At 44.3% G+C, this 18,133-nt stretch overlaps 1 long non-coding RNA gene across 1 annotated transcript; it reads left to right on the top strand.

The window, feature by feature from the left end:
- Positions 1–9,902: 9,902 nt before the first annotated feature.
- On the top strand, positions 9,903–17,800 carry LOC119353132. Its single transcript, XR_005170319.1, has 2 exons — positions 9,903–10,157; positions 10,244–17,800. It is a non-coding gene; the product is annotated as an uncharacterized LOC119353132 (long non-coding RNA).
- Positions 17,801–18,133: the final 333 nt, after the last annotated feature.

Here is an 18,133-nt window from a genome sequence, read left to right as displayed (position 1 = left end):
GAGAGGGGTGTGGTCGCAGGAGGCGACCCGAACTCAAGCAGCACCACCTCGCTCTCCCTTCTCCTCTTCGCCGCAGGCGTCAGCCTGGTTACACAACAAGGAAAAAGAGTCGGAAACAAGCATCAACAACAAGAACAAGGCAAGACGGGGACACTTACTGATCCACCGTGACATAGTCCCTCCGCTTCGGGAGCTTGAAGTCGGAAAGCTTCGCAACCCGAGGCACAGGCGCGCCAGCTCCGAAAGCAGAAGCAGGAGTGGCAGCTGGGCCGAAAGCAGCTCCAGGCGGCGTCAGAGCAGAAGCAGCGTCCCGGGGGATCAACACCGATCGGTCCCTTGTCGGGATGACAGGCGGCTCTCCCTTCTCCGGGCGGGCGTTAGCCTCGTCGTCGTCAAGAAGGGTGCGAAGGATGTCAGCTTTGCTCAAGGGGGAGGTCTCCCCCGTCCCTTCAGGGGTCTCCTCCGAGTCTTCCTCCTCCTTCTCTTCCTTCCCGCGGGACTCACCAGAAGACAGGTCCACCGGCGTCAGCGCCGCAGGGGCCCCGGTGGGCGCCGGAGGCACCAGTCCGCGCCCGTCAAAGGTCGGCCTAGAGGCCACGACCAGTGCCCCGTCCTTGCAGCAGAACAAGGGAGTGAAGACATTCGGCGGGTACTCCTGGTCGTCCCCGACCAGGATGCGGAGAGCCACAGCCAGCTCATCATCGGACAAGGCTTTCGGGCTTAGGTGAACCTTGTCCTCCTCGTTCCCAAGCTCCCATAGGGGGCGCATACGCACCTGGAGTGGGGCTACGCGCAGCATCAGGAATTCCCTCAGGAGCATGGCCCCTGTCACCTTCGCCGCCTTCGCGTTGCCCGGCTTCAGGTCGGCGTTCATCTGCTCCAGCACCAACATCGCCCGCTTGTCAGTGAGCTTTGCACGAGACCACCCCTTGTCGGACTGGGGCATCTCCGTCGGCAGCGTCAAGTGTGGATGGACGCACTTGGCGTCCATCATGGCCTACTTGCTCCGAAAGCCGTCTGCCTTCTTCCCGGTCTTCGAGATTGAGTTGGCCTTGCCGGCCGTGATGAAATTGGCACACCCAGAGGTATGGGCATCGTTGATGCGGAAGAAGAAGTGGCACAGCAGAGCCACGGACGGCATCACGCCGAGGTACGCCTCGCAGTAGTAGGCGAAGATCGACAAGAGAAGGATAGAGTTGGGATGAAGATGCAGCGCCTGCAGTCCGTAGTGGTCCAGGACCTCGAAGAAGAAGTCAGAAAAGGGGGGAACCAGCCCCGCGATGATGTTGCTCGTAAAGAAGGGGAATAAGGTGCTTCCCTCGGGCTCCGGCACGTCGGAGCCGGCCCGGAGCCCGGTCTTCCCCTTCTCGTTGCTTTCCCCCGCCGTCAGCAAGCGTGTGGCGGCGAGGTTCTTTTCCGAGACATTAGGCGCGTCGAGGGCTGGCTCATACCAAGCCGACGACGAGGCGGGCTTGACCCTTCGGGGCGCCATTGGTCACTGATGCGGGAAAGGACGGGAGTAGATCTGGAGATTTCGGAAGCAGGGAGCAAGAAGGGGATCTGGGGCAAGGCAAAAGGAAGCAGTGAAGGCAAGCGCTGTCTACGCCGGCCTTTTGATAGTCGAGCAGTTGCCGAGGCTGCGTGGGGAAGCGGAGACACCCACGTCCAATCAACCGCCATGCGTCGACCAAGGCCGCAGGCTATTGGGGCCCGCGGTGCTCCGCACTTGACCTTTGGCTTTGCCTCGAAGCCAAGCCCGAGTGCGCCTTGGGCCCGGGAGCTACTGTCGGTGTTCTAGGAACGGGGGTCCCAGACTTGCCTGCCTGCGGCCCATGGTGTAGTACTACAAGTGGGCCCGTACGACCCATCTTCACCAACAAGCACCCAAGACCCTCGCGAGGGGCCAAGCCTCGCGAGGCGGATGACACACGACCTCCTCGGGAGCGCCCTCACCAGGCTGGCTCGAGAGGGGCGGAGAGTTCAAGGCAAGGCAAACCTCACGAGGTTTCAATGACGTGAGCCATGACGATCAAGATCAGGAGGGCGCCAGCGTGCATAGTGTCTTTGTTTCCTCTTTGCTGCTAAGGAAGCAAGCGCAGGCGTGGAGTACCGAGGTGTCAAGCAAAGGTTTCCATATCAGTGCAATGAGACCAAGACCAGCAAGACGGCAAGACGGAGGTTACCATGGAGCCCAAGGCGGCATCACCGCCAGAGCCTTTTGCAGGCACAGACTGCTTTTGTCAGGATACGCTGTACTAGCTGTCCCCTTTCAAATTGGCCGTTGTTGGCTCCCTTCCCGCTCAATATTTGGGGAGAGGACCAGGGCCTCTATAAATAGGACTAGCCACCACCATAGCTAGGGGGGAGATCCGAACAACCACAAGTTCACCAAGCACAAGAACACCTCGCCTCAGGAGGCTGTTCTTCCTCTTGTACTATTCATCCTTAGCCCAAGAGGCAATCCACCACCACCACACTGGAGTAGGGTATTACACCACAACAGTGGCCCTAACTAGTATAAATCTTGTGTCCTTTGTGTTGTGAGTTCGTCGAGTTTGCCCTCGAGATCTTAGCGAAGCTAGGACGTGGACCAATAGGGGGAGATCTTCGCGCGCACCCCAGTGTTCGAACCCTGAGGGTTTTGCTAGAACCTGAGATCTGACAGCATCCCCAAGCTTAGGCTTTTGGTTGTCCTTGAATTTTACCTTGGGGTGCCTTGGGCATCCCCAAGCTTAGGCTATTGCCACTCCTTATTCCAAAATCCATCAAATCTTTACCCAAAAACTTGAAAACTTCACAACACAAAACTTAACAGAAAATCTCATGAGCTTTGTTAGTATAAGAAAACAAATCACCACTTTAATGTACTGTAATTAACTCATTCTTTATTTATATTGGTGTTAAACCTACTGTATTCCAACTTCTCTGTGGTTCATACCCCCCGATACTACCCATAGATTCATCAAAATAAGCAAATAACACACGAAAAACAGATTCTGTAAAAACAAAATAGTGTGTAGCAATCTAGAGGTTTCCAATACTTCTCTAACTCCACAAATTCTGAAAATTTATGATGCATAAATAATTTGTATATTGATCTACTGCATTTAGAATTGGTATTTTATCGCTCTCTGGTAAAAAATGAAAATTATTTTCGTGAGCGCATACTTTCTGTTTTTATCAGCAAGATCAAACAACAATCACCCAAGAAGATCATAAAGGCTTTACTTGGCACAACCACTAATTAAAACATAAAAACACAATCATAACAGAGCTAGATAAATTATTTATTAATAAACAGGAACAAAAAGTAAAGAACAAAAATAAAATTGGATTGCCTCCCAACAAGCGATATGGTTTAACGCCCCTAGCTAGGCATCTATAATTTTAATGATGCTCACATGAAAAATAGCAATTGAACACGAATGGAGCATCATGAAGCATATGAAAATCACATCTAAGTCTAACATACTTCCTATGCATAGGCATTATATAAGCAAACAAATTATCAAGACAAGCAAAAACTAGCATATGCAAGGAAGGAGAAAGAAACAATAGCAATCTCAACATAACGAGAGGTAATTTAGTAACATGAAAATTTCTACAACCATATTTTCCTCACTCATAATAATTACATGTAGGATCATAAGAAAATTTAACAATATAGGTATCACAAAACATATTCTTAACACGATCCATATGTATGCAAAGTTGACACTCTTCCAAAATAGTGGGATTAACATTAACTAAAGTCATGACCTCTCCAAACCCACTTTTATCAAAAACTTCATAAGATTGAACATTCTCCAAATATGTGGGATCTAAAGTTGACACTCGTCCAAACCCACTTTCAATATTACTGCAAACATTATTATCAATCTCATATTCATCATGGGGCTTAAATAAATTTTCAAGATCATAAGAAGAATCACCCCAATCATGATCATTGCAGCAAATAGTAGTCATAGCAAAACTAGCATCCCGAAGCTTGAGGTTTTGCATATCATTAACACAATTGTCATTAAGAGAATTTATAATAACATCATTACAATCATGCTTTTAATCGAAGGAACTATCAAGCATGGGTGCAATAGCAACAATCTCATGTCTATAGCAAACTCATCTTCATAAATATTGGCATCCTGGCCACAAAAATAGCAAGCATCATGTTCATCAAGGGATATTTCAATCAAATCATCAGAATCATAATTATCTATAGATTCATGCATATCCTTATTTTCTTCCCAAGAAACGGTCATTCTTTCAATAAATTCTTTGACACAGACATTATGAGCATAGTTTTCGTAGCAATGTTTAAGTACGTCAAATTTTTCAGATTCGTAGAGAGTAATGTCAAACTTTTTAATCAAAGAAGCAACTTCATAAGCACCCTTAAAAGCAAAAAAATTCTTCAGTTTGTTCGATATCGTAGTAACTATAAACACCCTTTGCATAAGAAGATAAGATTTTATTATCATTAATCTCACATAGGTAGGGGAGGTGTTTTTTAGGGTTCTTAGGACAACAAGTAAAATCATAAATTTCACAAAATTCCAAGCATAACACAGCAATCTGTTTATTTGATCCCATAAGAGTCTCCCTTTTTCAAACAAACGATGACGCACAAAATGAGCATGCTCATCTAAAGATTTCCCATCAACTAGGCTGGTTGGGGTTTCAGCACGAGCGCATAAGGATCGAAGATGATCCAAGTAGAACACTTTAAGTGGATCCATATAAATAGATTTTTAGCAAGCAAAGATGCAAGCAAATAGAAGACACATGGAAACACAAACAAAGATACATACGGGAAGAAGGCGAAGAAAAGGTAAAGGTGAAGTGGGGGAGAGGAAAACAAGAGGCAAATGGCAAATAATGTAATGCGAGGGAGAAGAGTTTATGATGGGTACTTGATATGTCTTGACTTGTTGTAGATCTCCCCGGCAACGACGCCAGAAATCCTTCTTTCTACCTCTTGAGCATGCGTTGGTTTTCCCTTGAAGAGGAAAGGGTGATGCAACAAAGTAGCATAAGTATTTCCCTTAGTTTTTGAGAACCAAGGTATCAATCCAGTAGGAGATAACACGCAAGTCACCTAGTACATGCACAAACAATCAAGAACCTTGCAACCAACGCGATAAAGGGGTTGTCAATCCCTTCATGGTCACTCGCAAAAGTGAGATCTGATAAAGATAGTAAGATAAATATTTTTGGTATGTTTGTTGTATAGATTGGAAAGTAAAGATTGCAAAATAGTAAACGAGATGCGATGTAAATAAAAAGAGATGCAATATAATAAGAAAGAGACCCGAGGGCCATAGGTTTCACTAGTGGCTTTTGTCATGATAGCATGTATTATGGTGGGTGAACAAATTACTGCCGAGCAATTGCTGAAGAGCGCATAGTTATGAGAATATCTAGGCAATGATTATGAATATAGGCATCACGTTCGTGTTAATTAGACCGAAACGATTTTGCATATACTACTATTACTCCACAGATCGACCGCTATCCAGCATGCATCTAGAGTATTAAGTTCATAAGAACAGAGTAATGCATTAAGCAAGATGACATGATATAGAGGGATAAACTGAAGCAATATGATATAAACCCCATCTTTTTATCCTCGATGGCAACAATACAATAAGTGCCTTGCTGCCCCTACTGTCACTGGGAAAGGACACCGCAAGATTGAACCCAAAGCTAAGCACTTCTCCCATTGCAAGAAAGATCAATCTAGTAGGCCAAACTAAACCGATAATTCGAAGAGACTTGCAAATATATCAAATCATGCATATAAGGATTCAGAGAAGAACCAAATATTATTCATAAATAAACTTGATCATAAATCCATAATTCATTGGATCTCGGCAAACACACCGCAAAAAGTATTACATCGAATAGATCTCCAAGAACATTGAGGAGAACTTTGTATTGAGAACCTGATAGAGAGAATAAGCCATCTAGCTAATAACTATGGACCCGAAGGTCTGTGGTAAACTACTCACACATCATCGGAGAGGCTATGGTGTTGATGTAGAAACCCTCCATGGTCGATTCCCCCTCCGGCAGATCGCCGGAAAAGGCCCCAGATGGGATCTCACAGGTACAGAAGGTTGCGGCGGTGGAAAAGTGGTTTCGTGGCTCCGCCTGATGTTTTAGGGTATAAGAGTATATATAGGCGAAAGAAGTACGTCGGTGGAGCTCCATGGGGCCCATGAGGGTGGGGGCGCGCCCTCCTACCTCGTGCCCGCCTCGCGGACTTCCAGACTTCCACTCCAAGTCTCCTTGATTGCATTTGTTTTAAGAAAGATCCTCGTGAAGGTTTCGTTCCGTTTGGATTCCGTTTGATATTCCTTTTCTGGGAAACACTAAAATAGGCAAAAAAAAATAGAAACTGGCACTGGGCCTTCGGTTAATAGGTTAGTCCCAAAAATAATATCAAAGAGCATATTAAAGCCCATTAAACATCGAAAACAGATAATATAATAGCATGAAACAATCAAAAATTATAGATACGTTGGAGACGTATCAACCGGCTGCCGCGGCTGCTAGCACCGGCGACGCTTGACGAAAAAAGTTGCAACCAGCACGCACCAATGATGGAACCAGCCACCGCGGGTACTGGAACCGGCTGCCGCGGCTGCTGGCACCGGCGACACTCAGCGGAAAAAGCTGCAACCAGCACGCACCAATGCTGGAACCGGCCACCGCGGGTGCTGGAACCGACATCAAATAATAAGAAAGAGACCTGGGGGCCATAGGTTTCACTAGTGGCTTTTGTCATGATAGCATGTATTATGGTGGGTGAACAAATTACTGCCGAGCAATTGATAGAAGAGTGCATAGTTATGAGAATATCTAGGCAATGATTATGAATATAGGCATCACATCCGTGTTAAGTAGACCGAAACGATTTTGCATATACTACTATTACTCCACACATCGACCGCTATCCAGCATGCATCTAGAGTATTAAGTTCATAAGAACAGAGTAATGCATTAAGCAAGATGACATGATATAGAGGGATAAACTGAAGCAATATGATATAAACCCCATCTTTTTATCCTTGATGGCAACAATACAATATGTGCCTTCCTGCCCCTACTGTCACTGGGAAAGGACACCGCAAGATTGAACCCAAAGCTAAGCACTTCTCCCATAGCAAGAAAGATCAATCTAGTAGGCCAAACTAAACCGATAATTCGAAGAGACTTGCAAATATATCAAATCATGCATATAAGGATTCAGAGAAGAACCAAATATTATTCATAAATAAACTTGATCATAAATCCATAATTCATTGGATCTCGGCAAACACACCACAAAAAGTATTACATCGAATAGATCTCCAAGAACATCGAGGAGAACTTTGTATTGAGAACCAAATAAAGAGAATAAGCCATCTAGCTAATAACTATGGATCCGAAGGTCTGTGGTAAACTACTCACACATCATCGGAGAGGCTATGGTGTTGATGTAGAAACCCTCCGTGGTCGATTCCCCCTCCGGCAGATCGTCGGAAAAGGCCCCAGATGGGATCTCACAGGTACAGAAGGTTGCGGCGGTGGAAAAGTGGTTTCGTGGCTCCCCCTGATGTTTTAGGGTATAAGAGTATATATAGGCGAAAGAAGTACGTCGGTGGAGCTCCGTGGGGCCCATGAGGGTGGGGGCGCGCCCTCCTACCTCGTGCCCGCCTCGCGGACTTCCAGACTTCCACTCCAAGTCTCCTTGATTGCGTTTGTTTTAAGAAAGATTCTCGTGAAGGTTTCGTTCCGTTTGGATTCCGTTTGATATTCCTTTTCTGCGAAACACTAAAATAGGCAAAAAAAGAAACTGGCACTGGGCCTTTGGTTAATAGGTTAGTCCCAAAAATAATATCAAAGAGCATATTAAAGCCCATTAAACATCGAAAACAGATAATATAATAGCATGAAACAATCAAAAATTATAGATACGTTGGAGACGTATCAACCGGCTGCCGCGGCTGCTAGCACCGGCGACGCTTGACGAAAAAAGCTGCAACCAGCACGCACCAATGCTGGAACCAGCCACCGCGGGTACTGGAACCGGCTGCCGCGGCTGCTGGCACCGGCGACGCTCAGCGGAAAAAGCTGCAACCAGCACGCACCAATGTTGGAACCGGCCACCGCGGGTGCTGGAACCGACATCAAATTTCTATGACCGGCGAGCTTTTTGTTACCACGATCTTGTTCTTCATCGCACATGAGAAATTGTGGGTCTGTTTTGCTGCTATCTTCCATCAATTTTTGCTACAATTGGCAATTTTTTTTGTTACCACCATCTTTTCCTTCATCGCTCGTGAGAACTGAGAAATTGGTGAGGTCGTTTTTTTGCTGCAATTGTCATCAATTTTTGCTACGAGCGGTGAGTTCTTTTGCTACCACCATATTTTTTCTTCGTTGTTCATGAGAAATTGGGGAAAAAGCTGCAACTGTCCATGAGACGGGGCCTTCAACGTCACCGGTGAGGACGTGAGCGGAGACTACCCGAGCAGCCTAGCGGGGCGCTGCGGCGGCCTGGGGCGGACGGGGGAGGTGCGCTGCGTGTCGTTTTGATTTTTGAAAATAGAAGAAATAAACAGATGCAGGATCAATAGGTAGGGGGGTGAAAAGGGGATTAGATCCAACGAATGGACAGGGAGGGATCCGACGTGCGGGGCATGACCGGCCCAAATTTGGACCGGTGTGCCGGCGCCTAGCGTTGCCCCAACGGAAAGCGTTTGGATCTGTTGCAATATTGCGGTGGTTCAGAAATTAGCTTTTCCAAAAATTAAAACAAAACAATTTTTTTAGACAATTAAAACAAAACAAGTGAGTCGTGTAAACACATCAGTTGATTCGGCAGATCACGTTTAGGACCATGATGTGTGGAGCAAGGGAACCATGACAATGGACTGCGTCCAGTTGATCAGCATCAGCAACATCCGTTAGAAAGGGTACCAAATCGATGATCGCCCTCGTTGCGTGGCACACCTGGTTGGAGCAAAACACTTGTGTGCCCGGCGGGAAGCAGGCCAATGAGAGACATATCATCGAGGCATGCCTGCGAGACATGGAGCAATGGAGGATGGTCGGCGCCAAATGCATAGAGCAACCTTTCGGGGACGTGACGTGAGGTGTCGCATTTTTGTAACCTTTAGCCGGGAACAAAGTTTTCCCAAGGCTCGCTGTAATCTTTCTTGCATCCCATAGATCACTTGATCAACAACATTTTGTCACTCTCTCCTCTACTAAATCAATGAAACGCCAGCAATTTGCTGGGTCTTCCAAAAAAAATCTATTGGCTTTACCATAGACATCATGGGAGCTCAATCATTGTATGCATTTGACATTGTCAAGTGGATTGATAAACCGAATTTGACATTGTCAAATGGATTGGTAGCATGTCAAATTCATCATGAACGGCACATTAACACAGCAGCTGATTCGGCGGATCACGTTTAGGACCAGGGCAACGCTCCTCCCCGAGCGCACCGCCTGTTCCACGTTCTCGTCCACGAGTTGGTCGTGGCTCGCGCTCACGGACACGGTCAGCAATCAACGGCAGCCACACACGGCATCTCCCATCACATGGCCCCCGAGCCGCGAGCCCCCTAGAAATTTCCCGTTCCGTCGGTGCGGCCCACGTCCCAACCCGAGACGGACGCGCAACTGTTATCTCCGCGTCGCGTGGCTTTGCCGACCTGCTCAGCTCCCTTTTGATTTCCGCCGCCCACCCGTCCCCGCAGAGCAGAATTATGGCTTTCCTAACCCGCGGCCGGGCACGCCAGCGCGGCGAAGCCGTGTCCGCTAAGGAACCGGCTGGCGCCAGCGCCAGGCCGGCTCCCCCCTCCCGCACCGCCTACAAAAGGCGCCACAGGTGCGCCCCCTCCACCCCGCGCTCTGGTCTCCTCTCTTCTCCTTTGGAGCTTTCGTTCTGCCCGCGCCTCTGCTCTCGCCCGAGTCGCCTCCTCGCGTCCCCCTTGTCCATCAAAATCTCGATTCGTTTCGAATCGCGTTTGATTTCGCTCCTCGGCGCCTCTGCCTCCTGTGCTCGCAGGCAGGGGATTCGGCCCGCCTCCTCCGCCTCCGTGCGAGCCCGAGAAGCGATCGATCGGGGGATTCATTCATTTGGTTTGCGAATCTATATCAGAGTCTGTTTCGCGTGCCCAATTCTGTTTGCAACTGTGGATCCTGTGTTCCTTGTATTCCTATTCGCATCCGCGTGCGTTGGTTGCAGGATCGTCGAGCCTGGTTTTCGGAATCGGAGCTCTGATTATGGAGCCGGAGGCCGAGGCAAGGTCAGTGTCCCGTGCGAGTTCAGATCGCTTCCTTGGTTCCATCACCTGCGTTCGTCCGTGATATATTCCAGCTTTCAAATCAAATGGATATGGCCCGCGTGATCTTCTGGTTCCCCTAGCGCTCTGGTTTATTCCGTCAATCATTCGTTACTGCGAGGTGGATCAATTCGAGGCCCTCGAGGATTTGGTGGAGGTTTGATTTCTATTCATGATTATTCTGATTGATTGGTTGGTTACGGTTCGCCGGTTGTTGTTCTGATGATATGGTCAGATCTTCTGAGTGATGAAGCTTAGGGTCTCCTACCAACCTGGAACCTGCGATCTGCGTTTGGATAATAAATACTAAATCCCTCCCAATTTTAGTTTCTTGGTTCGCACACTAGTCAACGGCATGCAATTCTGATCTGAATTCTTTGCTTCTCCAGAAATTATAAATTGGATTACACGCCATAGCGGAAGCAACATCTGCGTTTGGATGATTATTACCCCCTCTATTTTATTCCTTCATCCATACAGTTCTTAGTCTGTTCTGAATTAGATTTGTTCATGGTTGTCCAGAAATTGGGATTATACGGCTTACCGGGAGCGACTTGTTATTCTTCCTCACCTGTGTTTGGATGATCTGTTCATTTTCTTTTCTCCACAGTTCAATTAGTCTCCACACAATTCTGATTTGGATTTGTTGCTCCTACTCCAGAAAATTGGAATTATACGGCATAGCGGGTGGCCCTGGCGGTTCCTTTTCTGTGGCTCATCAAATATAATTAAAACACGCCAGACAAGTTTTCTCTGCCTTAGTTTGTCAATTGTCAGCTCTTGCAGACATCGCCTTGGAAGGGATATAAATGGAATCGATGCTGTCTACCTGACCTTCCCAGACAAGACTTTCTTATAACTTTTACCTCCTCATTTGAAGCATGCTTTAGCTGAGCCTAGTTTCCCCCTAATTTACAGAGAAGTATCTTGCTCGTTGCAGTTGTGACAAACGCAAAGTCTAACCTGATGCTGAGTTGAATCTGTTTGCAGTTTTTCTAAATCTAATCAATTCATCATTAATTGGATGACCTTGAAGATCTCTCACTAGGCAGTATTTTAAATTCAGATTCATCTGCAAAGGTGCAAGAATGGAGCTTCAAACTAATGGCACATCCTACAACAAAAAGACTCTGCTCCATTATTAACTCTTGCCTCTTATTTTTATTTCACGTAGCTACTTGTTCATGCCTTTGATTTAGGTTTTTTTGCTTGTGCCCCCCTGTGATTGCAGATTTATTTTAGCCAGAGCGTGTTGGTACTTGGTAGTGAGTCAAAATCTGTTAAATCGGTTGGTTTGCAGTCTATCTCTATGTGGTTCGATTTGTTATCTGTACTCTTATCCTGTCGGACTGCAGGACATATTTACGAAGTTTGGGCTTATGGGCAAATCTCTGTACAGTGAGTCAGGTCAGTGCTCTATCAACGGTTTGTTTGGTTTAGTTGTGTTCCTCCACACATTGGTTGCAGGATTGGATCTGTAATGTGGAGAGCCCTGTGGTGTTGTATGTTGAAGGGGCTTTGAGCAGGTCAGGTTTGAATGCTATCGCCCGTGTGGTCTTCTGGTTCTCATGACATGTTTCTTCATCATCAGCTAATATGAGGTGGATTAGAGAAGTCCTGGTAGATTCTTATTGTAGCAGCTGGTCGCGCTTTTAGTGTGTGTTTGTGTTCCTTTGCTTGCAGCAGATGCAGGAGTGTAGTAGTTCTGCACAGATGAATCATAGGGTGGAGAGTTGGTTTCTGTTCGTCATTTTGATTGATTGGATAATGAAGCGTTGGATCTCTTACCAACCTGGAACTTGTGATCTGCGTTTGGATAATATATATTCCGTCCCAATTCAATTTATTTGGTTTGCACAATACAATTTAGCCCTTGGTAGTTCTGATCTGTATTCGTTTGTGGTTTTCCAGAAATTGGGGTTAATTGGTGGAGTTTGATAAATCTTTTTGATTGATTGGATAATGAAGCTTTGGAACCTGGAACTTGCGATCAGCGTTTGGATAATGAATTCCGTCCCCATTCAATTTATTTGGTTTGCACAGTACAATTTAGTCCTGGCAGTTCTGATCTGTATTCATTTGTGGTTTTTCAGAAATTGAGCTTAGTAAGGTTTAGCAGGAGCAACCTATCTTCTTGCTGATTTGCATTTGGATGATTACGAACCCCTCTATTTAATTCCTTCTCCTCAATTCAATTTTAGTCTCCGACAATTCTGATTTGGATCTGTTGCTGGTTGTCCAGAAATTAGGATTATATGGCTTAGCGGGAGTGACCTATCTTCTTGCTGACCTGTGCTTGGATGATCATTACTCTCTCTGTTCAGTTTCTTCTCCATAGCTCAATTAGTTGCCGGACAATTCTGATTTAGTTTTTTTGCTGGTTCTCCAGAAATTGGAATTATATGGCTTAGCGGGTGGTCCTATTTTTCCTCGGCATGGCGGTTCTTTCTGTGGCCCAACATATCCGACCTTTTATCCTCCCTTGATAATTGAACTTTCGAAATGTTAGTTTCTTTGCCTTGGTTGGTAATTCTCAGCTCTTGCAGATGCTGACTTGGGAGCGAAATAATTGGAACCAGTGTTGTCTACCTGACTTTCCGGCCGAGACAGGCTTACTTACCCTTTACCTCAACACATTTGACGCATGCTTTAGCTGAGCCTAGTTTTCCTCTTATAACTTATAGAAAGGTATCTTCCTCGTTGCAGGTCGTAGTTGATGAACTCGTCCAGCCTGATGCTGACTTGAATCTGTTTGCAGTTCTTCTAAATATACTATTTTCTCAATTCATCAGAACTTAGACAGCCTTTAAAATTATCTTACCAGACAATATTTTGAATTCAGATTTATCCTCGAAGGTTCAAACATGAAGATTCAAACTAATGGAACGTCCTATTATGAAAAAGACTGCTCCAGTTTTAACTCGCCTCTTATTTTTGTTTCACGTAGCTACTTGTTCATGTGTTTGATTTAGGTTTCTCCTTCTGCCCTCCCTTTGGTTGCAGATTAAAGCCCAAACCATGCTGGTAGTGAGTCGGAATCTGTTAAAATCGTTTGGTTTGCGATATCTCTCTCTCTCTCTCTCTCTCTGGATCGATTTGTTGTTTGTACTCTTGATCCCTGTGCTGGTCTTCTGCGGGTATCAGTTGCAGGATATATTTAGGAAGTCTGGGCCTATGTGCAGGATATATCTGGATATGTCGGTGGCTCTCCAGAAATTGGAATTATATGGCTTAGCAGGAGCGACGCATCTTGCTGCTCTGTGTTTGGATAATTATCACTCCCTCTGTTTTACTCTTCCGTCTCCACTGTTCTGTTTTTGGTTTCCCACAGTTTTCTGATTTAAACTATCTGTTGGTGGTTCTCCAGAAATTGGAATAATATGGCTTAGAAGGCAGTCCTATTTTGCCTTGGCATGACGGTTCCTTCTGTGGCTAAAACTTTTTCAACCTTTTTTATTCTATAATTGAACTCTCTAGAGATTAGGTTTTCTTTGCCTTAGTAATTATCAGCTCTTGCAGATACTGACTTGGAAAGGATATAACTGCAGTTTGGAACCGGCGTTGTTGTCCTCCAGCATCCATACCTCCTTAGACAGGCTTTACTTGTTCCCACTCATCGTTTTGTCCATGGTTTGGCTATTTATAAGCAGCATTTCCCCTACAATTTTTTTATAGAAAAGGTCTCTTGCTCGCTGCAGGTTGTAGTTGACGAACTCCTGTACAGCCTGATGATGAATCCGTCTACTGATCTTCTAAATCTACTAGTATCGTTTCAATTCATTGTAACTTACATAACCTATAAATTATCTTACTAGATATTTTAAATACAGATTCATATGCAGCACGAATATGAGGATAATCCAGAGCTTTCAACTAATGGCACATCCTACAGCTGAAAAAGACTCTTGCCTTCCCATTTTCTTTATTTCATTTAGTTACTTGGCCATCTCTTAGGTTTTTGCCCCTGACCTTCCTATGGTTGCAGATTTTTCTTTAGCCCAGGCCATGTGGGCAATGACTAGTTCTCCATGGTTGTTATCTGTACTCTTGATCCCTGTGTTCTCTTGGTCTTCTGCTTGTGTGGGTTGGCAAGATATAATAGTTAGGAGTTTGGACCCAAACCTTTGTTCTGTACATGGAGTCAGGTCAGTGTCTCGTAGATGGTCTGTTTGTTTCGTTTGTTATCGCCTCCTCTACAATTTGGCTTGCAGGACTGAATCTTGATCTGGTCTGGAAATGATGCTCCATGTGGTGTGTGAACGTATGGTGAAGGGGACTTGAGGCAGGTCAGTTTCCCATGTTTGGTCACATTGGTTTACTGGATTCCTCATCTGTGCTTGGTGATGTCAGATTTGAGTGGTTATACCTTAAGTTCTTCGATTTATGTTTGTCTGATGGCTGTTTGGGAGCTTCGTTCTGGATGGGTCTTCTTCAACCACAAAAGCTAACACCTGGATTCCATGCTTGTTTCAACTGATTTCCCAGATTTCATTATGGTCTGACTTTCCTTGAAGAAACTTTAAGTATGGTGATTATATTCGGGCCGTTCATTGATTTGCATTTTTGGAGGTTTTATTGCAAAATTGTAGAGTTGGATAATCAGTTAGCGCATGGCCTTGGTGAAGCAAATGGACTCCCTTGATGGTTTTGACTTCTGATTAGTGATCCTGAAGCATGATGGTTTTTGTGGTAGTTTTCAGTTTGAACTTGCATTCAGTGGCCTCATATCTTTGGTGCAGCTTGGAGCTGGTAGTGTGCACATCTGATTCTTTCAACTGTCCTGAATCATCTTACTTCGTTTCTGTTGTGCCACCTTACTGGTTACGGTATCTTCTTCAACTTGCATGTGGTTTGGATGGAATATGATCTCATCTTTTGCTCATATCAAGAAAATGCTAGAAGTCTCAAACAAGGGTCCAGAATGGAAATATCAGTTCGTACTCGGTTTGTAATAGTAGATTAACAAAGTTTGATTTGGCTATTAATTACCTCGTTACCATACTGTTTCAGGAAGTTTGGTTTTGATATTTGGCTGCTTGTATCTTTCAACTTGCAAATTTATCACCTAATAGGAAGTAAAGATCGCATGTACATGAGCTCTGAATGCAGTAAAAATGTTAAAGCATATTATATGAATATATGAATTGGTCATACTTGGATTTGTCGGTCTACTATTCTACATACTCTTGTCCATGATTGCACTTGGTTTGTTTACATACGTTCTTTAGGTTCATCTTATGACACAAATCAAATTTTAGTGTGCACATAAATTTTAACTGAAAGATCCCACCCTCGCATTTGTGTTGATTTAACAGTAGTGGCCTCCTGTAGTTTGGTAATATTGATGACTTGATATTTGGCTATTAAATAAAGATGTTAGGAGTATAAAACAATGGAGAGTTGAAGGTTCTGAACTGGAAGCGTGAACAAATATTTTGCCCTGAACACTCCACTCATGTCCACTGAATATGATTCTGGTTTGTTTCGTATGGAGTTGATTTTCAGAAGTGATGTTATTCTCATTGGTGCTTCTCCTGTGAGATCTGGATTCTTCAATGCATCTTCTTGGTTTTCTGGGGAACTTCCAATGTTAAATTGACAAACTAGCAAAACAGTCTGGCTAATTTGATGATTTTTAAACACTCTGGCAAATTTGATGACGAATCCCGCTGATTACTTTCAACATACGGCAGTTTGTTTTCATACTTCATTCATCCTGGATTTAAAGACACAAAGCGCTCACACATCTCTACGGTCTTCCAGTGGCTCATTTGATCTCTTTACAGCAAACTGCTAATTTGATTTGGATTATGGAATCTTCCATTACATATTCGTATTAAATATATAATTTAATTTAATAGCGTTTACACATCTGACAGTCCTCCAATGGCTAATTTGACCATCTTTTTGGCCGAACTGCTAATTTGATATGGATAATGGAATCTTCAATTACGTAAATCTATAATTTCATAGTGTTCACACATCTGACAGTCCTGTAATGGCTAATTGACCTTCTTTTCTGGCGAACTGCTAATTTGATCTGGATTCTGAATCTTGAACCACATATTCTCTTTAATTACATATATTCGTAGTTTTCTGGAAACTTCCTAGTTTTAATTTAGTTGGCAACTAGCAAAAGTACTAATTTGATTATTCCTGTCGATTTCTTAGACAAACCCATTCTGTTTCATACTACATAATAAATCCTATATATAGATTTTAAAGACACGGAAGTATCTGTTCACACATCTTACGGTCCTCTGACCCTGTATAAACTACAAAAGCTTTCTCTGTGCAAAGATTTGAATCTCGCTCATCCCACTAGATAAATTAGTTACTCCCATTCAGGTTCTGGAATTTATGGCATTCTTTGTTTGCGCCCCATGTCAGTCTTGTGATGTTGTGAAAACTTTGCATGAATATTTATTGCCAATCGCTTGTCGTGCCAATGCTGCCTTTGGTTGATTGTGTGGCTTGTATGCTTAGCTGAATATAATTGTTTGTAGTGTTTGCTGTTTTTTGTGTTTAAGTAGGAGTAGTTTAACACTGCCTTTGCCGGTCCCAGGCCCGGATGAGAAAATGTGGAGGGGACTGCAGTTAGCTCCTCTGTATCGTTTGCATTAGAACTGTCATTGTCTCCTAATATTTTACATTGAGTAGGAGTGAATGATGTGAGTAAGTTGCACAGACTGTCTAGTCGAATACTGAATCGTCACACAATGTGGTGGCAAGCTTTGGAATGCATCCTTTGCTATGAAGAATCTGGGCAAGTGTAATTTGTAGTCATGTACCACACAATTCTCTAGAAAACATGTAGTTCAATTGTTGTGGGTAAACTGCTTCCCTAGAAAATGCTGTGGTATTGTAGTAGATGCAAGCAAGTGGGGATGGTTCACAGAGTTCCCTGATTGTTTCAGTTACAGTAAACTAGCAGGTACGTTTACATTACTAGTTGTACTTGAGTTAGAGTTGTGGTTGTCGTTTCACAATCTGATTACCGTCCATAAGAAAGTCTGAGATGCAGATATCCATGGTTCATTTTCAGAGTGGAAATTCAAGTCCGACGAAACTGAAGAAGCTTCAACCACTGAGGAGACAAAGCTGCGTCCTTCATCACCTCGTGTGTAGAGGTTTACATGCCCTTGTTTCTTTCAGTTAGACACACCGACAGTCAAGCTTTGCGCCCTAGTTGTTGCTGCAGTTTCGGCTGTATACAAATTCCAACAACAGAGTCTTGTCCCCGTCTCGTAATTTCATCGTGCAGATGTTTATTTTCTGCTAATATATGTTGTTGAATTATGGGCGAGTAGAATGCCTGCAATTGTTTGTCGAGTGGGTGCTGATGTCCTCAAACTTTGAATTGTTCGGCATAAGTGGCCCTAACCGTTGTGGGGTTCAAACTGTTTTTCCTTTCTAAAGCATAGGGCTTGTTCTTTTGAATAAAGCATAGGGTTTTATACCGGAATAGTAAGATGAACGCACGGAACACCAAAATGCATTGATCCTGGAGTAACAATTATCGATAGGCTTCTTTGGATATTCATCCTGCTCACAAGCATCCTGGTGAACAGAATGCAGATTAAAACAAACTTTTGTAGACAAATTTTTTCGTGTTAAACCTGCAGGAAAAACTTAATGAAGAAATAACACTCGTGGTGCTTTGAAAAAAATGCTCAAAAGGCTAAATAGTTTTTTTGAGTATCAATTTTGTTTATTTTCTAGAGCACCGTGAATGTTATTTTTCACAAAATGTTGCACATAACTAGAACAGTCCAACGTGTTTGTTGCACAAC

The sequence above is a fragment of the Triticum dicoccoides genome, chromosome 2A (genome assembly GCF_002162155.2).
Source record: "Triticum dicoccoides isolate Atlit2015 ecotype Zavitan chromosome 2A, WEW_v2.0, whole genome shotgun sequence".
Lineage (NCBI taxonomy): Eukaryota > Viridiplantae > Streptophyta > Magnoliopsida > Poales > Poaceae > Triticum > Triticum dicoccoides.
This window is presented reverse-complemented; position numbering and strand designations above follow the sequence as displayed.